General features: G+C 39.1%; 1 protein-coding gene across 3 annotated transcripts in view; it reads right to left on the reverse strand.

The window, feature by feature from the left end:
- The window catches only part of RABGAP1L (RAB GTPase activating protein 1 like), a 769,947-nt gene that overhangs the window by 128,857 nt on the left and 614,914 nt on the right, over nt 1–26,176 (reverse strand). The window lies entirely within an intron of this gene.

The following is a 26,176-nucleotide window of genomic DNA, read 5'->3' on the forward strand; positions in this document are numbered from 1 at the left end:
ATGAGTTGGGATATATAAAGTATTGGCACCGGGCCTTGTAAGGGGTCAGCCTCCCGAAAGCCTTACTGCTTTAGGGCAAATGCAGATGGTAAGGTCAAGCAATACAGAACAAGGCCACTGAGAGTTGTGTCTTGAGTTGACATCCTCAGGGTAGTATTATAGGTAGGATCCCTTGGAAAGAAAAAAAGGCCTCTGGGTATCAGGCTTTGGCCTGACTTTACAGTGGTTCAATTTAACTCGGTTCTGATTACCAAACATCATGCATTGTGCCCCAGGTTCTCCGTGACTTCCAAGGCAGACAGGCTCATTTTATTGCATTGTAAGCTTTTCCTGTATATTTAAATGTCACCCCTACCAAGATAAAAGTCCATAGGCTATACCACCAAAAGCAAATTTAGTCTAGCCAGCTAGAGATTCCTTGGGAAGAGTTAAATCAAATAGCACCTACCCCTGGTGTTCCAAGGTCTTAAAGTGATTGATATACCCACTTTTGTAGAGGAACCATTATTCACTAAAGCTAGCCTAGAGTGTGCCTAGAAGAAATTGGGGCTTACTTATCATTTTACTTCTGCCACCTAAGACTACATAGACAAAAAGCTTTTTTAATTTCCCATATGACAATTTAGAACAGGATTTTACTTTGCTTATCATAATCCCTGTAAGAGTAAGTTTTACTATCATCTTACAGATTGGAGAAGAAAATAATTCCAGAAGCCAACAATGCCACAGTTTAGATTAGAGGGACACTGGATTCAGAGAATTAACTGCTACAGATTTAAAATTTCAACGACAGCACAGCTGTAAACATCAGCCTGGCCTAGCACCTGAACTGAGACAATAAATGTCTGGTTAGGTATAGACATCTGTTTGCTCAAGCCTAGCCATATGCCACTGGACTGAAGAGGAGGCAATAATCCACAGGGCCAGAATGTATTCTTTTAAAGCTCCTGTGTTTTGCAGGTTGGGGGGGGAATCTGTCCCTGTGTGTGTCTGCAACTTGCCTAATTCTTGCAAAATTATAAACTCTACCAATAATAAGAATAATCTAATAGTTTTGTTTAGAGTTCACAACTGAAGATATATTCATCAAAAGGATATAAATTTAGCTAAATTCCTTATACAACAAGCATTATCATCATAAGGGTTTTTAAAGACGATTTTATTTATTTATTTATTTGACAGAGATAGATCACAAGTAGGCAGAGAGGCAGGCAGAAAGAAAGAGGGGGAAGCAGGCTCCCCGCTGAGCAGAGAGCCTGATGCAGGGCTTGATCCCAGAACTCCGAGATCCTGACCTGAGCCAAAGGCAGAGGCTCAACCCACTGAGTCACCCAGGCACCCCCATAATAAGGTTTTTAATAAAAATACTTCCAATTGCCCGATAATGATCTATATCTTAAAGGCACATTACTGATGGGAATAAAAAGAAATAATGCAAAAGATGCCTACTACAAGGAACATTTTTCCTATCACTCAGACCCATACCATACTACTTCCAGCAATCACCTGGTTTCCCACCAAGAAGTTCTAAGCACTTACAATACTAATGTACCAGGAATTATAATGGATATTCAGCATATGGAAGTGAATTTACCTTCTACTTGCCCTCAGGGGAAGGAATCATGACAGGGTCCAGCAAGGCAAACAGACTGAGAAGTGATAAGAAAATAATGTAAGAGTATTTCTAACTGGCTAATCTAATGGCCAAAGATTCCAAGGGGTATGTTCTGGTTTCAACATATCCCATCAGAGACAGGCACTTCTGACACATTTTGCATCTCTCCCGAAAGTGTTTACCATGAGAGAGCCTCTGCCATCTATTATTGAACCATAAAAAAGAAGAGATATCCAGTGGTGTTCCATTCAGTTTTACTGTTATGGTTAGTTAGTATCCCAGGACATAAGTTTGATTATATGTGAACATTAAACTAGGCAAGGAAGGGAATGGTGATCAAGGTCTTCACAAATTGTGCTTTGCAACGGGTTTGCCGTTAGCAAGTGGAAAGAGGCAGCTTGCAGGAGTGTGAATCTCTGAAATGAAAAACTGGGCCAGACAGAGTGGGAGTGATGCTTATCTTCTATGGAGAACAGGAAGCATTTATAACCTTCAAGTCCTCTCTCTTACCTCAAGCATCTTCAATCCCCTCACTCCTTTATAAACCTCCAAACATCCTAATCTATTCAAATTGCCTAGTTTCTTATGGAAGCAAACAATACATGGAAGGAAAATGAGAAAAGAAATGAATGGGAATGAAATTAGCTTCTTGGTATCACCTTGAAAGAAAATTAACATCTTCTTTTAATGTAATGTGAGCTGCTGAAATAGTTAAATCATAGGATCCTGGTGATTTAAAATAACAGAAGTTCATTTTTTGATCATGCAAAGTTCAGGTAGCAGGAGAGTGGGGTTTTCTGAACTATGTTATCGCTTAGGAACTCTGACTGATGGAGATTTTATCATCTTCAGCATGTGGTTTCCATGGTCCCTTTGGTTGCCAATATTCAATTGGCACAAGGGGTAGAGAGACAGGTTGGAGGCTATATGGGAGATTTCTCTTTCAACAGCTAGACTAAAGGAAGAAATGTACATCACTTTTACTCTCCTACCTTTGCCCAGTCACATAGCTACACCTAATTGCAAAGGAGGCTGGGAAATGTAGTTCAAACTGTATCAGCAGGAGAAATGAAAACAGGTTTAGTGAACAATATGCCAATCACTGCCAAAGATTACTATACTTCATCTGCAAATACACCTAGCTCTTGCATCCTAGGGATGTGAATTTAAATGGTATATTTGTTACAGTGAAATTCTATTACTTCACAGATTGCTTCCCAATGAAACTTACTAAAAAATGAATTGCCCATAAAAGGAAAATTTTCATTTAAATTCCACACTGGTTTATTCTAATATGAGTTCAACTACATAAAAACATTTTAAATTCTCTTCATTTACATTATATCAAATAGTGGTACCTATCAAATAAAGCACTACTTTATCAAATAAAGCACCACTTTAATATTTCCAAAACTCTACATTTTTAAAATCAAATATGTGATCTTCCCTCCATATCTCCCCCTGTCTTTGTCGTCTTAGAAAAAGACCTCCAGACAGTCTGTAATTCAAGCCAGAGCCTGGGAAACAACCCTTTATATTTTTTTCCCAAATCCCCATCCAATTCATCAGCAGGTTTTACTTTCAAAGTATATCTTGAATTCCTTAATTTCTTCCAATTTCCCCTAATCCAAGGCAATCCACTTCTCATGTGGATTATTGCTGTAGTTTAAACTCTACCTCTACCTTTAGAGTAGCTCCCTACTTTTATATTTTTTTAATCTGTTCTTTCTCACATAAGTCAGGTAATCTTTTGAAAATCCTTCTAAAGACTTGCATTATGCTTGGGATAAAATCCAGAATCCCAACGGAAGGCTTTGAGGCCCTGCAAGAATCTGGTCCCTGGCTTCCTCTCCGACCTCACTTGCCAGCACAATCTGTACCAGCCTTCCAGTTCCCTGAAAAGGGCAAATGCCTTTTTACATAAGGGCCTTAGCACACAGTACTTCAGGGGAAAAGAAAAAAAAATTCCAGGAAAAAAATTTTTTTAAACCATAATATATATTTTGTTTTTAACCATGAAATATATTTTCATATCACTGACATATATGACTCCCATTTACTCAAACATTAAGGCCAAGATAGGCAATTAACCGAACTGTTTCACTTTGGAATAAGAGGTATAGGAAAGGAATGGGGTTTCCCCCCCCCAGTTCACCTACTGACAGGGAAACCCCTCTCTGTCTTCAGCATGATGCCCATCAAAGCCCAAGATCTAGTCCACGAGGGATTGGCAAATGCCTAAAGAACAAAATATAGGTGTAGAATTTGCTAATATCCCAGGATTCAGGTTTTCACATTAATTCCTGGCTCCTAAATTTTTTTTATTTTCCCACTCACTCAGCCACACATTTAAAAATATTTTTAAATTATTTTATCCAGAAGTTTTAGATGTTCTGTACCAGAAGGGTTTATACTGACATCTGGTCCACTATTTGGCCAGAAACAAAAGATCTATGGCATACATTACTACTCCCCTTCAGCCAGCGACATCCTATTAAACTTTTAGAGCTTCAGCTTAAAATGTTCCCTTCCTCTGAAAAGTTTTCCTTCATCCTCATTCCACAGCCTAAATTAGCTTCTTACTATTTTCTCTCCTAGAACAAACTTCTCTTTCCCTCTGTAACCTTTGTTACAGTTTTTGATTATACATTATTTTCACATTATCTGTCCCTTCCATTATCCTGTAGGTTCCAGGAGGACTGGAATCCTGTCTGATGTGATTATTCCTGAACAGAATGCCTAGTCGGGTGCTAGGAGATGGTAGGTGAGCAAGAAACCCTAGATGCTTCTAAAGCAAAAAAAATGAACAGATGAAATTGAATGTAATCATATTGGGTCAGTAGTCTTAAATCCTGCAAGTGACTGATAAATACTGGCACTAACAGCTTGTAAATACTGATTGCCTTAAAAAACCATGTGCTATAGTATAAGATGAATATAAAAAACAGAGAGGTAGTAAAGAGAGGTAGTAAAGCACAGACTCTAGAACCAAGCTGCCAGGATTCAGATTTTGGCTCAGTCACTTCTTAGCCAAGTGGCCCTAGTTACAGACTTACACATTTTGTCCCTTTTTTTCTACTCTGTACAATCAGGTCTGTAAAGGTATTTCATGATGTTAAAATAATGATTGAGTGATAAACATGCCAGGTACCTATGGAAGCAAGATATAATTGTTGTGGCTGTTATAATGACAAATTTACTATTAACCAGTGGTGCCTTCAAACAAAAATGGTAAGTTGTATAGAATCAGGAGGGAGAAAGAGGCAACCCATGGAAAGGCACTTGGGTTGCAGGTGTACTGGCAAGAGGGAGGGGTGCACAGAGACATCCACAAGGGAGGCAGGGGGGAACGGGTTGCACGGGTGCCCACTGCCAGCACACAGACATTACTGACACAGTGGTCAGGAGAGTGGAGCCTGGGATGGGTCTGCTGTCTCTTTTATGCAACACACTTGTAGCATTTTGTTCACTTGATCCATCACCAATTCTCTATGGGGAGGGTGTCTTTGGATATGATTTTGGGCTCAGTTCATCCAAAATACCTGCAAACATCAGCCAAATAGGACAAGATAAAGTTCTGCTTCTTTTGACAACAACAAGTGTCTCTGGGCATTAAAGACAAGTTCTGTCTAATGCAGTTTTTCTGATAAATGCAATTTGTGGCACCTATTTTTCAAAAAACAAAATACTAGATCTTTCCCATTTTGGGGGGTCTTCCTTCTTCTTTCCAACTGCATTTTCCCCTAAATCCTGAGAATATGTTACACAGTATCTTCTTTTGCATCCATTCCCCAAACTCCAGATCCTGGGTCCATCTAAAAACAAAGTCATTAGAGTTTGTATTTTATGATATTACACTGTCTATAGATCTGATTATTTTATAAGAAAGTTCTATTGCCCTTTTCTCTAGAAATAAAACAGTTCTTTCTAGTCATCCTGAGACCTCCTATCCTTGGCCTTCCATGAAAAATATACATTAAGAGGAGTTTAACTACGTCACCCATATTAAGAGTCCAAAGTTCTATCTGCTGGGATAGAATGACTATAGCTGAACACTGATATGAATTAAAACAAAAATAGAATTAACTAGGTCCAAGGAGTTTACTGTCTCTGCTTTCTTCTAGGGGTTTTAAGATTTCAGGTCTTATACTCAAGTCCTTAATGCATTCTGAGTTAATTTTGGTGTGCGGTATAAGACAGTGGTGGAGTGTCAGTCTTTCGCATGTGGCTGTCCAGTCCTCTCATCACTTCTTGTAGTTTTCAACATACAGGTCTTTCACCTCCTTGGTTAAATTTATTCCAGGGTATTTCATTCTTTTTGATGCACTTCTAAGTGGGACTGTTTTCTTGATTTCTTTCTTTCTTTCTTTCTTTTTTTTAAGATTTTATTTATTTATTTGACAGACAAAGATCACAAGTAGGCAGAAAGGCAGGCAGAGAGAGAGGGGGAAACAGGCTCCCCGCTGAGCAGAGAGCCCAATTCGGGGCTGGATCCCAGGATCCTGAGATCATGACCTGAGAGAAGGCAGAGGCTTAACCCACTGAGCCACCCAGGTGCCCCTTGATTTCTCTTTCTGATAGTCCATTATTAATGTATGGAAACACAACAGATTTATGTGTATTGATTTTGTATCCTGCAGCTTTATCAAATTTGTTTTTCTTTGATGCAATATTTAAGTTTTTCTACACATAGTATCATGTAATCTAGAAGTAGTGACAGTTTTACTTTCTCCTTTCCAATTGGGATGTATTTTATTTCTTTTTCCTGATTAATTACTCTGGCTAGGACTACTAATACTATGTTCAATAAAAGTGGCAAGAATGGGCATCCTTGTCTTGTTCCTGATTTTAGAGGAAATGCTTTTAGCCTTTCACCATGGAGTATGGTATAATGTAGAACACTTAAAAGTTTTTAAGCTTCCTCTGAACTCTGGAATCCCAATTCTCGCTGAATGATGAAATCAGTATCACAGCCTGGATTTTCTTTGTATTCAGAGTATCTCCACTCAATTCAAAAGCAATTATTGTTCTGCTATCAGGGAACCTAAACTGATGCTGGCCTTAGTCACTTACTTTTATTGTAAAAAAAAAAAAAAAATTAAAATTTAATTGAAAATGCAATATTTGGGGCACTTGGGTGGCTCAATGCATTAAAGACTCTGCCTTTGGCTCAGGTCATGACTCCAGGGTCCTACGATTGAGCCCTGCATTGGACTCGGGCCCTCTGCTCGGTGGGGAACCTGCTTCTCCTCTCTCTCTCTCTGCCTGCCTCTCTGACTACTTGTGACCTCTGTCTGTCAGATAAATAAATAAAATCTTTAAAAAAAAAAGGAAAGAAAATGCAATATTAGCTCATAATAACAAAATGTATAAAAGGATATTATTAAATAAAAATGATTAATAAATGTTAGTAAATATTATTAAAATGGCAAGGAAATGCCCTTTCCACACCAAGTTCTCAGAAATGAAGTTAATTTTTTATATATATACTTAAACATAAATTTGTCATGCATATATGTGATAGATTGTTAGAGGGATGGTTCCCAATCAATCATGTCTTCTGATATCCATTTCCCATGTGTAGTCTCCTCTAACACTGACTCTCCATGTGATTTGTTTTGGTCAACATGACCTGGCAAATATGACACAAGCAGAGGCTTAATTTGTGCTTAGGCACTGGGTCTGGCCTTCTTGGAAACCTGGGACCACAATACTGTGAAGAAGCCAATGGTAAGAAAACATGTGGAAAGAGAGATCTTAACCCTGAGCTATCCCAGCTGCTGAATGCTACCACATGAATGAATCCAGAGGTAATAGCAGAACCACCACCCAGCCAACTCACAGAATCACGAGAAATATTGTTGTTATAAACCAGTAAGTTTTGCGATTGTCTGTTATGCAGCAACAGATAAATGACGTGATGTGCCATTTATCACATAAATATGCAGATCTATTATTGACATTCCTTGAATTTAGTTTATGAAGAATAAAATAAAATTGGTAATTATGAAATACATGACAAAAACACAAAATATGATTATAATTTCCTACATAAATAAGGAACACATCACTTTGTCATTTGAGCTCTATATTAGCAGGCTTGATCATAAACTATTAATGACATTTTTCCTTGTTTGAAAAGGCTGTGGGTATATACATCTTAGCTTCAGTTCTTTCAACAGTTATTTTTACTATAGACAACTAATAAGGCAAATGAGACTATATAAAACTTGAAAAACTTTTAGTAGTTTTTAAAAAGATTTTATTTATTTATTTATTTGAGAGAGAGAGAGAGAGCATGAGAAGGGGGAGGGTCAGAGGGAGAAACAGACTCCCTGCTGGGCAGAGAGCCTGATGTGGGGCTCGATACTAGGACTCCAGAATCATGACCTGAGCCAAAGGCAGTTGCTCAACCAACGGAGCTACCCAGGCACCCAGTATTCTTTTTTTTTTTTTTTAAAGATTTATTTATCTATTTGGGAGAGAGAACATGAGTGGGAGGGGCAGAGAGAGAGAGAATCTCAAGCAGACTCTGTGGTCAGCACAGAGCCCAACATGGGCTCAATCTCACTGACATCATGACCTGAGTCAAAACCAAGAGTAGGATGCCAAACCAACTGCACCACCCAGGCCCCCCAGAACTTTTAAGTATTCTAAAAAGCATTACAATCTAATATTTGAAGATATGGGAGGGCACCTGGTTACCAGAGCATCAAAGAAGAAAGCTGACATTCCCTCCAAGTCTTAAAGGTCTACAAAGGTGGAAAATGCGCAAAGTCATATTTCATGATCCCTGTAGTATATATAATATGATAGATAGATGGCTTTTTTAAAAAAAAGATTTTATTGAGAGAGTAAGCAGGGGTTGGGGGGAGAGGGAAAGAGAAAATCTCAAGCAGACTCCATGCAGAGCACAGCCCATGTGGGGTTCAATCTCACTATGCTGAGATCATGACCTCAGTGAAATCAAGAGTCAGATGCTTAGCCAACAGAGCCAACCCGGCACCCAGACACCTTAAATTTTTTTTTAAGATTTTATTTATTTATTTGAGAGGGAGAGAGTAGGGAGGTGCGGGGGAGCAGAGGGAGAGGGACAAGCAGACTCTGAATTGAGCAAGGAGTGGAGCTGGAGGTGGGGCTGGATCCTATGACCCCGAGATCACGACCTGAGCTGAAAGCAAGAACTGGACACTCAACCAACGAAGCCTCCCAGGCACTCCCAGACACCTAACTACCTACCTTTTTTCCTTTCTTTCTTTGTTCCTTTCTTAAGGATTTTATTTACTTATTTGAGAGAGAATGAGAGAGAACATGAGAGGGGGGAGGGTCAGAGAGAGAAGCAGACTCCCCACTGATCCCGGGACTCCAGCATCATGACCTGAGCTGAAGGCAGTTGCTCGATCAACTGAGCTACCCCAATGCCCCCAGACACCCCCAGACACCCCAGACACTTAAAAGTAAAATTCAGACCAATAAACTCAGCTATTTCATTTTTCTGTAGGAAGAAATCTGGAATACTGTTCAGTGTAATACATGAGAATTTTTGTTTATTTCCAGTATTTTCAAAGAGGATTTAAAGCCCAATGTTCTTCATCTTAAATGAACAGGATTTGCTAGCTAAATAAATATTTAATGAGTGACTTCTTTGATCCAGCTAGGCCTTCTTTGATCCCAGCGTAGGCTAGGCACTGGATCAGATACAAGGCATCTAGAGAAGAGCAAGGAAGAGCCAAAGCCTTGAGGAATTCACAATAAGAGAAAATGACTCAAAATGAATATAGTAATAATGGCTAAAATTTTTTGTATACTAGGTATATACAGCGTTGTGGTAAATTTCTTACACAGTTGTGTAAATTCTTACACATCGCTCAGTTCCTTGAACGACGCAGGTGGTTAGAGGCACTGACCCCCTGCCATGGAATAAAAAATCCACATGTAACCTTTGACTCTCCCATATTTAACTACTAGTAGTCAACTGTTAACTTGGATATCTCACCAATAACAATCAATCAAGACATACTTTTTATGTTACCTGTATCATATACTATATACTTATAATAAAGTAGGCAGAGTAAAAGAGTTGTTAAGAAAATCACAAGGAAAAGAAAATACATTGGGGCACCTGGGTGGCTCAGTGGGTTAAAGCCTCTGCCTTCGGCTTAGGTCATGATCCCAGGTTCCTGGGATCGAGCCCTGCATTGGGCTCTCTGCTCAGTGAGGAGCCTGCTTCCGCCTGCCTCTCTGCCTACTTGTAATCTCTGTTAAAAAATAAAGTCTTTTAAAAAAAGAGAGAAAATACATTTACAGTACTGTATTTGTCAGAAAACATCTATGTATAAGTAGATCCACGCAGTTCAAATCTGTGTTGTTCAGGGGTCCAGTGCATACATTATCCCACTTAATCTTCACAGTAATCCTATTACATAGATAATATTATCCTTATTTTCCAGAACAGAGAGCTGAGGCATAGGGAGTATAAGAAACTTGCCAGAGATCACAGACGTAATACACAGACAAACCAAGATTTGAACCCCAACAACATGGCTTCAGAAAACCACATTCGTAACTACAACTGCATTGCTGTAGCCCAGGAATTACCAGAGTTAGAATAAATAGCAGCCCAGGCTCCCAGAGGAGGTGATAATGCCTGATCTGGGCTTAAAGAGTAAATAGGGGTTTGCTTGATCCCATAACTGCAACAGGAATTGATAAATAATTTAGCAGTGAGTCACGCATGCGCTTAGCTTTAGCAATTCTTACAAGATCCTCAGGCAGTAGGTGTTAGTCTCATTTCATGATGAGAAAACTACTCAAGGAGATTAAGTAAATTTCTCAGGATCCCCCAGTCAGTCACAACTGGAACCAGAATTCAAAGCTAGACTTGTCTGCCTCCAGAGCCCCTGCGTTTGCAGGCACTCCACAGAGGGAAAGTATTGCAGGCGGAAGGGATGAGAGGAGACAGGCCAGGAAGGGGCAAGGCATAGTGGTGCGAAAGAAGGGGCTCTCTACCAAGCTGAGGAGTGGGGGGCGGGGGGGGGTTATCCTGCAGGTAAGAGGGAGCCAGCAGTGTTCTCTGAGGTGAGGAACGACAAGAAGGGGTTGATTTTCCAGGCAGACAACTCTGGTGGTAGTGAGTATAGGAAACTGGAGAAGATTAAAAACTAAAGCCAGAGAGACCCGTTGGTCTGAGGTGAGAGGTCTAAGAAACTCCTGCTATGCCAGATGCTTCCCTTCAGAATATTTCCACAGCAAGACAATGTCTACAGTCTGTCTTCTTAAACAATGGGCATCTTAAAATTTGGTGAAATGTTTTTTTTTTTAAGATTTTTTAAAAAATTTATTTGACAGAGAGAGATCACAAGTAGGCAGAGAAGCAGGCAGAGAGAGAGAGAGAGAGAGAGGAGGAAGCAGGTTCCCTGCTGAGCAGAGAGCCGGATGTGGGACTCGATCCCAGGACTCTGAGATCATGACCTGAGCTGAAGGCAGAGCCTTAACCCACTGAACTACCCAGGCGCCCCTGGTGAAATGTTTTAAAATAACAAATTTTATGTGAATGATTTCAGAAAATACATTAAATTCTATGTTATGTAGTATTCATACTATATTGTTGCTTAAAGTGTCTATTCTATTAAAATAGAATATAGACTTTCTTCTATCACTAGACATCCTGCTAAGACATAACTTATTCACTTGCCCAACTTACTGCTTCTCTTTAAGGAAAGGAAGAGAAAGAGGGAGGCTGTGGTTTATATAAGATCTGATACAATGTAAAGGCAGGATTATAAGGAAGTTAATGTGCGAAGACCAATACCAGAACAAGGGTATAAAAGGTAAATTAGAACTTTTCCCAACATGCCTTGCTAACAACGGGGGCTGATGGAAGTAGAGGGTAGAGCTGTAAAATCTTTTCAATAATCTGAAATTTTAGGATAGAAAGGGAGAACTTGGGTATGCTGGCAAACATGGGAAATTTCCTGTCATGTATTATCAGACACTGGAGAGCACTTCAGGGTTGCCAAGTTAAGATCCATGTTAAGGGGGCGCCTGGGTGGCTCAGTGGTTTGGGCCTCTGCCTTTGGCTCAGGTCATGATCTCAGTGTCCTGGGATCGAGCCCCACATCGGGCTCTCTGCTCAGCGGGGAGCCTGCCTCCCCCTGCCTCTCTGCGTCCTTGTGATCTCTCTCTGTCTATCAAATAGATAAATAAAAATCTTAAAAAAAAAAAAAAAAAAGATCCATGTTAAGAAGAGAGTATTTTCAGAGAACCTGGAGAGAAACTGGCATTTTGTTGACTATGAAAAAAGACATTATTAGGGACTGAACTGTACACCCCCAAATTCCTATGTTGAAGCCCTATCACCCAGTACTGGTAACCCCACCAGAAGAGAAGATTGGGACACAGACAACCCAGACAGAGGGACGACCACACGAGGACACAGTGAGAGGACGGCCTCCTGCAAGACAAGCAGAGAGGCCTCAGAAGAAACCAAACCTGCCACCCACCCCGCCCCAATCTTGGACTTCTAGCCTCTGAACTGTGAGAAAATAAACTGCTGTTGAAGCCCCACAGTCTGTGGTATTTTATGATGGGAGCCCTAGCTGATGACTACAGACACAAAGACCCAAGGCCAGACATGAGACCCAGAAAGTAAGGACTGCCTCTTTAGGAACCAACCTAGCCAGAAACTCCAACACGGAGCAAGAGCCAGTGGGAAGTATGGCGACCCGGAGGGTAAGGGAGAACGGAGGACAGTGCAGTGCATGGAAAAGAGAAGGAATGGAACATGGCAAGGAACGCACTGGTAAGTGCGTTGAACCTGTGCTAAACTGCGTACTGAAGTCTCCAACCTAAACCACTTAACTCTGAGCTCTACCACCTCTTCATGTGGTCCGTACTCCAAGATTCCCTCGCATGCTGGTAACAATACTAGTAGCAGCGACAGGAGAGGTAGTGAAATGATAAATGATGGGTGTCGGAAAGAGACCATGCGAGCCACATGCAGCCATGGGGGTGGGAAAAGGGGCAGGCAGGGAGCAGTGGAGACACTCCAGATGAAAGAAAGCGCTCTCTTTCCCAGGTGATAGCAATAAAAAGTCCCAGGCAGAGGAAATGACAATGAGAAAGTATTTCCCCTTTAATCACGACTATCAGCTATAGCAAGGAATATAATTTTCCTCTCAGCAGTTTGTTTGCCTTTAAGTGGAGCTTCAGAAAGCGTGACAACAGTTGGAGACATGTGAATAACACTTAAAATGTTTCACTATCTTTTTTGGGTTGCTATTCTCATTTATGTGCTACTTCCACCACCTTAAAAGATTTTTTTTTTTTTTAAATTTTTTTGCCGGGGAGAAGGAGAGAAAAAGGCATCATAGTAAAAGAAGTTAAGATCTCCAGAGCATTAATTTGACTTAGTTATTTGCTGGCTAAATGCTAACTGGGCCCGTGGGTGGGTAGAACAAGCACATAATAACTAAGGAATTTTATCTTATACTCCCCAGAGCAGAGGCAGTGGCATCTTTTTCTCTCTCTCTCTTTTTTTTTTAATTTAAATTCAATTACTTACCATATCATATATTATTAGTTTCAGAAGTAGAGGTCAGTGACTCATCCGTCTTACAGAGGCATGGTGTCTGGGATAGCTGTGGTTGAACGGTGTGGAAGATGAAGCCCCCAGGATCCAGTGACCCAGCTATCTTAACCCAATCTATTTTCAACACCTTCAACGTTTAAATTTATTTTTATTGCTACCTACAAAAACCAAATTATTCCTAGTGAGCAGCAACAAGGGAACAGAAGAACACCATATATATTTTCTGTCTACATCAGATCCCCAAACACAAACTGTGAAGCACACTTTAAATATAATCTTAATATGGATTCAAATAGTTTAAAAAAAAAAAAAAAAAGAAGGAGGCACGTGGGTGGCTCAGTTTGTTAAGCGTCCAGCTGTTGATTTCAGTTCAGGTCATGATTTCAGGGTCATGAGATCGAGACTCACATGTCAAGCTCTGCACAGGGAGTGGAGCCTGCTTACGATTCTCTCTCGCTGCCCCTTCCTCTCGGCCCCCTTGTGTGCGTGCTCCCTCTCTCATGCTGGTTCTCTCAAAAACAAACACATAGTTTGTAAAAAACAAACAAACAAACAAACAAACAAAGAATGGTGGATCTCAGTGTAAGTCGTTGCGGGAAGATTATTTATTACCAATGTCGCCAAAAAGTGAGTATGGGTTCTAATTCTAAATTTATTCTCTAAACAGGTAAACATATATTGTAATATTTAGAAAGTAATGGGCAAAACACTGCAGAAAGGTATATGAGATACGAAAACTCCCATTTAAGAGAATAACTGTTAGTCTTACTAAGTCTTCCGAAGACTGCTGAGATGAACTCATTGCAGAGAAGAAAAAGATACTTAAAGTCTGAAGGAAGAGAAACTGCTAGTTGGAATAGCAGTTTTGAAGGATTCTTTTTTGTTTTTAATTTTATGTGCAAAGCTCTGCATGAGGACATTGTACCAAGTTTGGAATATATGTAAGGGTATGATGCTTTATTTCTATGATTTATTGTTTCCCTTACTAAAAAGACGCATATCTATAAATCAATTTTTATATCCATTTATCTTAATTTTCTTTGGTGTAGGACAACGTAATGATTTATATAGATTAGCTCACGATACAATACCCAGGTTCACCCATCAAGTTAATTTTAAAATATCTATATGGCTCTCTCCTTAATAAACTGAAAGAAAATGACAAGTAGAAGTAGGGATAATGGTAGAATGAAATGGCGGAAGTAAACAAAGGGACACAGGCACTCTAGCTGATTAGGAAAAGCCAGAAAAGCTCAGTTTTCTAAATGTGGAGGGTGCCTCATGCCTGGGCGTCTGGAGCTCTGGCCCATTTTCTCCACCTGTCATCAACCGTTTCAGAGCACATCCAACATTTATATGTTCCCTCTTCATTCCCACAGTACACAACTATGAGAAGCAAGATCAAATTGTATTAATTTGGGGAAAAACAAAACAATGCCCTAAATCTGAAGCACAATGAGGATTCTGAATGTTAATAAAAAAACAAGGGATGGGCACCTGGGGGGCTCAGTCGGTTAGGTATCTGACTCGTGATTTCAGCTCAGGTCATGACCTCAGGGTCTTGAGTTCAAGCCACCCGCTGGGCTCCTGCTCCATGCAGAGTCTGCTGGAGATTCTCTCTCCCTCTGCTCCTGTCCCTCCCCTGCACAAGCCCACACGTACTCTTGCCTGCGTTCTCTCTAAACAAATAAATAAATAAAATCTCAAAAAAAAAAAAAAAAAAGAAGAAGAAGTCTCAAAGGAGAAAAGAGGTAATTGTTTTGAAACTATCTCATTATCAGTTATTTATCATATCTCTATATCCTGTAATGTAACATTCTCCCAGCAGAAGATTATGACCCTTTAAACCAAATATTCCCAACTGTGGTTGTCAACATAGAGGTCTTTATAGGAAAAGAACACTAGATGTGGGTCCATTAAAAATGAATCCTATCGGGACGCCTGGGTGGTTCAGTTGGTTAAGCAGCTGCCTTCGGCTTGGGTCATGATCCCAGCGTCCTGGGATTGAGTCCCACATCGGGCTCCTTGCTCGGCAGGGAACCTGCTTCTCCCTCTGCCTGCCATTCTGTCTCCTGTGCTCGCTCTCTCTCCCTCTCTCTCTCTGACAAATAAATAAATAAAATCTTAAAAAAAAAAAAACTAAACCCTATGCATGGTGTACATAAGCACACACATTTTAGATCTATGGAGTAGACAGACGCTTCTCTGTGGCCTCATTGCTAATTCAAAGAAAGCCTTTATTTGGGAGATTATATTCTTGTTTACACATAGTAACAACAGTCAGAAATAAATAGCAAACAGGATGAAGAAATTAAAGGTAAGTTACTCTTAATAGAAATGTTCTTGACAGTTTTGTTCTAGAATGAAAGTTATTTTTCAAACAGTTAAATTCAAATCCATAGTTACAAATATGGACGTCTTAAAAGGGAAAAAATGTTAAGTTCCTAGATAAACAAATTTACCATATCCCATTACAAATGTGATTTGTGGGAGGCAAGCCAAATTATATCAATCCACTCTGGGAGTGTAGGTAATTGTCCACCTCAGGAAAGAGTTAACTGAGCTAGAGCAGAGCTCAGAATTTTCTGAGGCAAGTAGTTAGCATGGTTACGCCTGTGTCATTGGTGGTTACCTCTCCCACATGGGGCAGGAAGACAATTTTGTGTGTGAGGAGGATGCCAGGGCCCTCATCGCCCTTGCTCCTATAGCCTCTGTCATCTCTGTTGATTCTGCCTCAAAGCATTTCCCAATGTCTCTGATCACAGGAAGATGGGAGAGATGATAGCACTGCTGCTAGGACAGAGAGAGGAAGTCAGAGGAGCTGGCCATAGATGGCCAAAGAGCAACTGGCATGATTCTGCTGCCACAAACTAACCTGAGCTACAACTGAAAATTTTGAGTACAAGTCAGTATTGTCTTCCAGTGTCACTAAACTGTCTTTCAAATATGTAAGAGTTTTGGGAGGAAAGTTGTTTTTCTTCTTGGGTAATCACCACCAACTCATTTAATGTTTTCCTCCACCATTCTTCTTAGTCATGGAGTTCAACAATTCTTTGTAGCTGTCCCCCGCCGCTTTCCTTGCAGACTCCCAGTCCCCACTGGTTCTTACTTCCTCTTCTACTTGTTAGACTCCATTTTCCATCATGTCAACCACACTCTGGTTTCTAGCCTCACCTCTCTGAACCTGTGTGTGCTAGGGTCATTGACTACTAGTTCCTGAGAAGCAACTATTAACATTGAGACATTGTATGAGACAGTTCTTTCTTTTTTTTTAAAGATTTTATTTATTTTTGTGGGGGGTGGTGCAGAGGGAAAGGGAGAGAGAAAATCTCAGGCAGACTTCCATGCAGACAATGGGCTTGATCTCATGACCCTGAGATCCTGACCTGAGTCAAAATCAAGAATCAGATGCTTAATCAACTGAGCCACACAAGTACTCATGTGTGAGCCTGTCCTTAAGGCACTGGCACCCTGAAATTGGCCATCGTAGGATTATGTATATCATGGAAATTGGCACAAGTGACAGATCAGGGATTCCCCTTTTCCTCATTTCTCCGTATCCCCCAAGATCCGGTTTATTAGTGCACCATTGCTCTGTCCCCACTGTCCTTCCTTTGCCTCATGCTGGCAAACCTCAACTTAAGGTCAAAGTAACCGTCTATTTTCTTCATGTATACATTAATGTATACATAATGCCTCTAAGAATTACTGGCATTTATTCAACTTCTTCCTTCTTGAAAACAAATACATTCGGGATGCTCAGTGTTTCTAGAGAGACTCAGAAAATGCTACAGAGTTTTTGCCACTATGAATTCATGATCTCCAACAATGGTTCAACAACTGTTTTGTGTGTTCTCACTTAGTTCTTCCAATCTCTGCAACATCCATTCTAAAAGCTTTTCCATGTTCTTTAAATCTCTCACTCTACTATAAATTCCCTTCACTCTAGATTCTGCTTAATTAAAATAACAGAAACCTTCAAATGAAATATTTTCAATTTCCTCCTCACCAAACTGCATATTCCCTTCATCCCTGATGATTCCTTGCTCATTCCCTTCTACTATAATGGAAGCTAGGTCTATTCTTTGGTATCTAATCCCTTACCCTCCTCCTTGGTGGACTGCCTCTTGATATATTTCCCTTCCTTTACCAAATCTTCAACTTTTCTCTTTTGGTGGGACTTTTCTTCTTATCTGAAGATGGACTGGTCTGGTCTCTACGTTATCAACCCTCATGAGTCTCTAAGCTATAGTCCCACTGGCCTTCTCCCAGTTTCTTCAACATAACTTACTCTTTCCTACTTCACAGTATTTGTACAAGCTGTTCCTTCATTCTGGAATGCCTTATAATCTCAGTTCAAGAAAGCTTTCCCTAAATTGTTGACTGAATCTGAGTCAGGTTCTTTTGCTCCTTCCCATCATATATCCTCATTATGTCCTTCTGAGCTTTTGTCTTACTTTGTAATTATACATTTATTATTAGTAGTATTATTTTAAAGATTTTATTTATTTGAGAGAGAGACAGAGTGAGAGAGCATGAGAGAGGAGGCCAGAAAGAGAAGCAGACTCCCCATGGAGCTGGGAGCCTGATGGGGGACTTGATCCCAGGATTCCAGGATCACGACCTGACCCGAAGGCAGTCGCTTAACCAACTGAGCCACCCAGGCGCCCCTATACATTTATTGTTAAGGTGATTATATAACTAAAATTTTCCACACAGTAATATGGAAATCCCCTGATTTCAGGGAGCCTATCTACCCTACATTCCCTGGTTCTAGCATAGTGCCAGGCATATATAGCAGGTGCTCAATGAAGAAATTGATTCATTGAAGTTTTGTAGCATTTAAAGAACTCATCTTTCCCATCCTCCAAAAAATCCATCTCAATCTTATGTCTTCTTATCTCTCTTGTACTTATTCTCTGGCTTGCTGGCCATCTCTTCCACCCCCATCTCCTTCCCATTCTAACCTTCTTACAAGAGTTGTTTTATCTTCCTTTCTCCATTTCCTCCTCTCCCATTTATTTCTTGAATCATTGGAGTTTATACTTCATCACTCCACTAAAACTACTCTCGCTAAGGCCATTAAGGACATCTTTATCATTAACTATTGCACAATGTCTGCTTTTCACTCCTTACCACCTTATATGACCTCTAAGCATTACTGACATTTATTCAACTTCCTTCTTGAAAATAAATACCTTTACCCTTAGTGATCACACTTCACTTCTCTTCTGGGTTTCTTCCCGCTTTCTCTGTCTCACTGGCTTCTACTTCTTTTTTTCACATATTAATGTCCCTATCCTCAACATTCCTTTCTGCTTCCCTATGAGAATCCATCCACTCTCATGGTTTCAATAGTGGTGAAATCCAGCCTACTTTCCACCCACTACTTGGAATTTCTATATTTTTAGATATGAGACTGTGGATATACACTGCAAGCTGAACATGTCCAATAGTTCACTTATATTCCAACCTGTTTGTTCCCTTTGCAGTGGGATTACTATCAAGTTTCCTAAGTAAAAATTCTGAATGTCATGACTGGCACTCTTTCCCTGCCCTAATGCTCACATTTAATCACTAAGATCTGTGATTTTATCTCTTGAATATCTCTCGAATCTGTCATTATATCTCCAGCCTATAACAGATACTCTGGTCACTTCTCACCTGGATTATGTAAACATCCCTGAATTGGTTTGTCACCAATACCTAATCTTACCCCTTTCGACCCATTCTCCACACAGCAGCCAAAAAGTCCTTCCTAAAACAAGCAGCTGATAATTTCTGCCTCTAAATTTAAAACCCCTCAATGCTTCCCACTGCTCCTGGGATTGGCTTACAGGCTCTGCACTAGCCGTCTGGCTCCTTCCTGCTTACTCTGTCTTCTGTTTACTCCCTTCATTTCCTATTCTCTAGTCATCAACTACCATTAGGGTTTTCTTAGCTCTGGGCATATTCCTTCCCCTGACCTCAGATACTCCTTAACTCCGGCTAACCCATCAGGTCTTATCTTAACTCTTGTTTCCTCTTGCATAGTTCCTGCACACAACAGGCCCTTCAGAAATGAACTTCCTTTCCTAACTACCTTGTTTTAGTTTAACATCAAATTATGAAGTTTTAATTTTGCTCAAATTATTTTACTAACAAAATCAAATGAAACGGGCTGATTTCTATTTTTAAATATTCTTTTATGAAGATCTACCAACAGACCATTTTTAATGATGTGATGAAATTTGCTACTAATGAGATGCACCACAAATGTGGCAATTGCAACATTATTCCAAATAAAAATGAACAGGAAGGAAGGAAGGAGAGAGAGAGAAAGAGAGAAAGAAAGGTGGATGGGGGGAGGGTAGAAGGCAGGGAGGGCGGGAGGGAGGGAGGAAGGTAGGAAGGAAAAGGAAGGGAAGGGAAGGGGAAAGGGGAAAAGGAAGGAAGGAAGGAAGGAAGGAAGGAAGGAAGAGAGGGACCGACAAAACCTGTTTTTCAGTCTTTGGAGAGTAATTCTCTCACAGAGTTTGCTGGTCCATAGGTATATACAGGCCTCTGACTTCTACTATAGGTGTTTTACTCTTCTAGTTTATCCCTTTGTTCTTATCAGAACACTGTCAGCTAAATGGATTCTATTATAATTAAAACACTCAAATTTTTAATAATATTTCATCATCTTTCTACATAGCACTGAATTATATGGAGAGGCATGAAATACTGAATTAAATCATATATGGTGTCTAATATTTCAAATTTTTGACCAAGAAGAATGGTAATTTCATCCATTCAACCTAATACAATATAAATGGTATTGAATTATATAGAAAAATAGGCAGATCAAGAATAATTATAAAGGTTATCTGTATAAGCACTTGACTATCTACAGATAGCCCATTCATAAATTCTTACACTGTGTAAAAATATCAATTTACAGGGCACCTGGGTGGCTCAGTTGGTTGGGCAACTGCCTTCGGCTCAGGTCATGATCCCGGAGTCCCGGGATCGAGTCCCGCATCAGGCTCCCAGCTCCATGGGGAGTCTGCTTCTCCCTCTGACCTTCTCACCTCTCATGCTCTCTCTCACTGTCTCTCTCTCAAATAAATAAATAAAATCTTTAAAAAAACCTATCAATTTACTTTGCAAGTTTAAGACTGTCCCACAGGATAGAGGCTGGGTTTTTTTTGTGTTTTTTTGTTTGTTTGTTTTTGCTTTTTTTAGTTTCTGAATTCCTTTTAAGAATCTAATGAAAGCTATAGATCATCTTATCAAAACAAACAAAATGCTCATATGCTTGTGTCAAGAAATTTGAATTTCTACTGATTTTGAGTTCATGAAGCCAAGATTCAAGTTTAAGAACGTCCACAGTAGCAGAATTTTTAACTACAAGTAATACCTGAATAATGATATTCAACAAAGCCAGAGGAAGTACAGGATATTCATATATTAAGTCTGATGGGTCAACACAGTTTCTGATTTTAACCTAGCTGAAGCCACAGGTGTAGGAAGATAGCAGAAAATTTTTAAATCATGTTAGTTAAATCTGAAAAAATAAACACAAGTACATTTTTAATATTTAATATTATACAGGTTTTAGAAGAAAAAAGCTATTTATCTAATCCACTGTGGTTTATTAATACATCTTATTGGTAGACACACAGAAATAAACCATGTATGGAAGTAATAAGTTATTTTCCATCTGCAACTGTTACGTCTATTTTAAAACCAATCAGTTCATTGAAATCACTCATCACCTAGTTCTTACAAGTTAGAGGGAAGTGATTCATCTTGTTGGATAACTCAATGAGAACAGGTCCATTCAAAAAAGATATAATCATACACAAATACTAACTTTGAAAATAATTAAAATCAAAATTTTTTACTTCTGATATTCTGTCTTTAATGTCAAGGCTGTAGATAAGAAATTGTGAGGGCAACTTTCCTGCCTGTTCCATACCTGCAGTCACCTCTGTCTGTGAATGCTTTGCCTGACACACAGCCTTGGTCTGTAAATCCATCATTCCCCAAAACCTGCAGTTGCCAGCATATTCTGCTACAAGGACGGCATGACAACTCACATCCTTAGCACACCCACACTTCCATTATTCATTGCCACATCTCAAGCTCCACAACCTCTCACAAGTTGCAGCACATCCGAAAGGGGAAGAGGGAGGTGGTATGAACGGTGGGACAGACCTTGGTGTTTTTTCAAAACGCAAAGATGCTTGAAATTGATTTAGTGGTTATGACTATCTTTGGTTTAAAGATTTTTCTTCAAGAAGTTTAAATGATACAGAATACAATACAGTAGTAGAAAAGGAAACATCAGAGTATATCACATATTGTTGAAGGGTATTTCTTTAGGGGTATGTGTGTGTGTGTGTGTGTGTGTGTGTGTGTGTGTGTATGGTCAGGGTTTTGACGTAAAAGCTATTTTAAAATGTAGGTCTCAGTTGAAAAACAATTTTAAACCTTCAGGTTGGAAACCCGTGCTTCAGTTCCAGCATGATCCCTGGATATTGTACTACTTCCGTCTCTGAGTTTCATCTCACATCTGCCTCATAATCACTTTATAAATTAAAATAATATCCTGTGATATAAATCAATATACAAAACTCTGTTGTATTTTAATACATGAGTAAGAAACTACCAGGAAGAGGAATTAAGAAAACAATCCATTTTATAACTGCATCAAAAAATATCTTGGAATAAATTTAACCAAGGAAAGATCTGTATACTGAAAACTATAAGACATTAAGGAAAGAAACTAAAGACACAAATAGATATTCTGTGTTTACAGGTTAGAATAAATATTGTTAAAAGGTCCACACACCCAAAGCAATCTATAGATTTGACACAATCCTTATCAAAATTCCAATGGCATCTTTCACAGAAATGGAACAAACAATTTTAAGATTTGTATAGAACCACAAAAGATCCCAAATACCCAAAGCAATCTTGAGAAAAAAGAACAAAGCTGAAGGCATCACACCTTCTGACTTCAACTATATTACAAAGCCAAAGTAATCAAAACAGTATGGTAGCAGCATAGAAAAACCAGACACATAGATCAATGGGACAGAACAGAGAAGCCAGAAATAAACCCATGCATATGTGGTCAATTAACTTACAACAAAGGAGTCAGGACATACTTTGGGGAAAGGTAATTTCCTCAATAAATGGTGATGGAAAAACTGGACAGCCATATGCAAAAGAAGGAAACTGGACCACTATCTTATACCAAACATAAAATTAACTCATAATAAAACTCCTAGAAGAAAACATAGGTGATTATCTTGGCAATTTTTTTTTTGGGGGGGGGGATTTGACATCTAAAATAAAGATAACAAAAGCAAAAATAAACCAAGTGGTACTACTAAAAAACTTTTGCACAGGGATGCCTGGGTGGCTCAGTCAATTAAGTGTCTGACTCTTGATTTCAGATCAAATTTTGATCTCAGGATTATGAGTTCAAGCCCCATGAGTTTAAAAAACAAACAAACCAACGCTTCTGCACAGCAAAGGAAAGCCATCAACAAAATGAAAATGCAACCTATTGAATGGTAGAAAATATTTGCAAACCATATGTCTGATAGAGTTAATATCCAAAATATATAAAGAACTCATATAACTCAACAGCAAAAAAACCCAAACAATCTGATTAAAAAATGGGCAAAGGACCTGAACAGACATCTTTCCAAAGCAGACATACAGATAACCAACAGGTACGTGAAAAGGTGCCCAACACTACTAGTCATCACGGAAACGCAAAATACAAGTGCCATGAGATGTTGCCTCACATCTGCTAGAGCACTTATTATCAAGAGAATAAGAAATAAGGATTGGCCAGGATGTGGGGAGAAGGAAAGCCATGTGCAATTGTTGGTGGAAATGTAAATTGGAGTAGCCATTATGGAAAATGAAGGTTCTTCAAAAAACTAAAAATAGAACTACCATACAGTATAGCAATTTCACTTCTGGTATTTATCTGAATAAAACAAAAACACTAATTTGAAAAGACAGTATGGATCCCTATATTCATTACAGCATTATTTACAATGGCCAGTAATGGAAACAACCTAAAATCCACTGATGGATGAATGGCTAAAGAAAATGTGGTACACATGCACAACGGAATATTATTCAGCCACAAAAAAGAATGAAATCTTGCCATTAGGCACAATATGGTTGGAACTTGAGGGCATTATGCTAAGTGAAGTAAGTCAGACAGAAAAAGATAAATACCATATGATCTCACTTACATTTAGAGTCTAAAACAAAACAAAAATACCCAAGTTCAGGATACAGTGAATCGACTGATTGCCCAAGGCAGGGTGAAATGGGTGAAGGGAGTTGAAAGGTACAAATTTCATTATCAAATGATGACATTATTCATTATAAAATAAATAAGTCATGAGGACACACTATACAGCATGGTGACTAGTTAATAATACTGTACTGCCACTAGGAGTGCAGAGCTTGAAAGTTCTTACTATGGATGGTGACAGAAGTTAACTGGACTTACTACAGTGATCATTTTGCAATTTTGCAACTGAAACTAATGTTATGTCAATTATACCTTAATAAATGTGGTGTCCTGTGAGTACTGTTTTATGTACCTAAGAAACCATTACTCTCCTTAGATAATGCAAAAACAAAAAACAAAACCCAAAACAAGACCTAAAAACAAAAAACAAAATCAAATAATTCATTATTACTTAAAATAAAAATTCATGTCTATCTGCTCACGTTCACATAAATCATTCTGGTGGCACATGTTCATTCCAGAAAGTTGACCCAGATCATATTTTGAACTTACTTCCTAAAATTTTAGGTTTCTGTGTCTTTCAGATCCTGTGATTCTGGTTTGACCATTGTTAAGGTGCCTCCTTCCTCTGAGGAGCTTCATACATTATACTGGAAAAAATCCTTCCCTATACATCTCACAATTCTAGATCATTTGCCTGGGTTTTCCATTCTCATTGATTGTCTGATGCTACCAAATTTCCCTTAAAGACATTTAACTTTCCATCTTACCTGTACCTCCTAACTCTTTCATCTCATTCTTAGAAATTAATGTTTTATTTTAACAGATTCCTATAGCACTGTTCTTGTTACAGTACTTGGATAGCTCTGGAACAATCAAAGGCCAGAGCCTACCTTTCAAACACACCACCCACAAAATTCAATCAAAGCCACCATGACCACTGAAATGTATTTTCAAAGTCTACAGACAGGGCGCCTGCGTGGCTCAGTGGGTTAAGCCGCTGCCTTCGGCTCAGGTCATGATCTCAGGGTCCTGGGATAGAGTCCCGCATCGGGCTCTCTGCTCAGCAGGGAGCCTGCTTCCTCCTCTCTCTCTCTCTCTGCCTGCCTCTCTACCTACTCGTGATCTCTGTCTGTCAAATAAATAAATAAAATCTTTAAAAAAAGTCTACAGACAAATGTAACTCATACTTAGTGATTTGGCCCAGCCGAGTACAATAATCAGTCTGGAAGGCTTTACAAGTTTGCATTTTAGGATGAAGATTCAGAGGTCTGTTTTGCTTAGTATCTTTGGAAATTACATATATCTTTGAATATACAATTCACTTGAAAGACAATATATTTTTTTCTGTTCAGTTATTTACGTTCAGCACTGAATTATACTTTTTGATATTCAGAATTTACTTTAAGTTAAATCAAAAACAACAGTGTTACACCAAAAAAGTATTAGAGCAAGTACGGTGCTTAAATGAAGTACATGTCAAAGTACATTATAAGTAATGAGCTTAATAACCTAATGGCAACTCAATCTTCTAATCGCCTAATCCAAAATCCATGGAGTCATCTTGACTCCTCATTTCCTCTCATACTCATGGGTAATATATCACAAAATCTTTTTGGTTCTCTTTCAAAATATACTCAGGTTCCAATCACCTCTGTCTCCACTCCATCGCTCTGGTAAACTCTATCATTTTATCTCAACAGGATTACTGCAAAAACCCCTGTGTGATCTCCCTACTTCCACTAGTAACTTTCTAGCAGTTTGTTTTCAACACAGCACTGTGATCCCCTAAAACCTCAGATAGATTGTATCACTCTACCACTCAAAACCCTGCAAGAGCTACCCACTTCACTCAAAGTAAAGCCTGAATCCTTACAAAGACCTACATTTTCTGGCTCCTTGTGAGCTCTCTAACTTCATTGTCTATTGCTCATTTTCATCTACTTCACTTACTTCATTTACATTGGCCTTCTTGCAGTTCTTCAAACCCACCAGGCATGAGCCAGCCTCAGGGCCTTTGAACTAGCTGTTGCCTCTGCTGGAACCCTCTTCCCCTAGATATCTGTACGACTAACCCATCTCCTTCGCCTTCTTAATGAGATCTACCTACTCTGACTACCTAGTAACAACTCTAACTTCCCTTCTCCTTACTAATCCAGTCTTGCTTATTTTGCCCGACTTTTCCTTTTTTCCTAGCCACTTATCACCTTCTTTCATATTAAACATATTATTTATTATGTTAGTCATTTATTGTCTGTTCCCTTCTGCAAGAACATCAGGTCAGTAAGACATGGGATCTTTATGTTTAGAAGGGAAATTTATATTTATGTCATAGGTGAGAAGATTCCTGGTATATTCCAGAGGTACAAGAATTAACATCAATAAATTGGTTCCAAATCTTTAAAAATGTGCTCTCTCATCTTGATACCATAATTTTCTGGATAGAAATTTCCATATCAAAATTTTTTATAAAACTTGTTTAGTTTTATAAAACTAATCTAGGAGGCATAGGATAAGGAACAATATATCCATGACCATTTCACAGATGTGGGGTGAGAATGGGCAGACGAAAGCTTTCCAAGTCCCTAAGAGGAATGAAAGCACTGCCTAAGCAGGCTTTTCTTGCTTTGTTGTAAATAATCCTAAAACAGATGGCCAAAAGCTAAATACTAAGTCTGCGGCTATGGAAACCACTATGACAGCAGTCCAATCTAGAGCC

This window comes from Mustela nigripes, chromosome 10 (genome assembly GCF_022355385.1).
Source record: "Mustela nigripes isolate SB6536 chromosome 10, MUSNIG.SB6536, whole genome shotgun sequence".
Classification (NCBI taxonomy): domain Eukaryota; kingdom Metazoa; phylum Chordata; class Mammalia; order Carnivora; family Mustelidae; genus Mustela; species Mustela nigripes.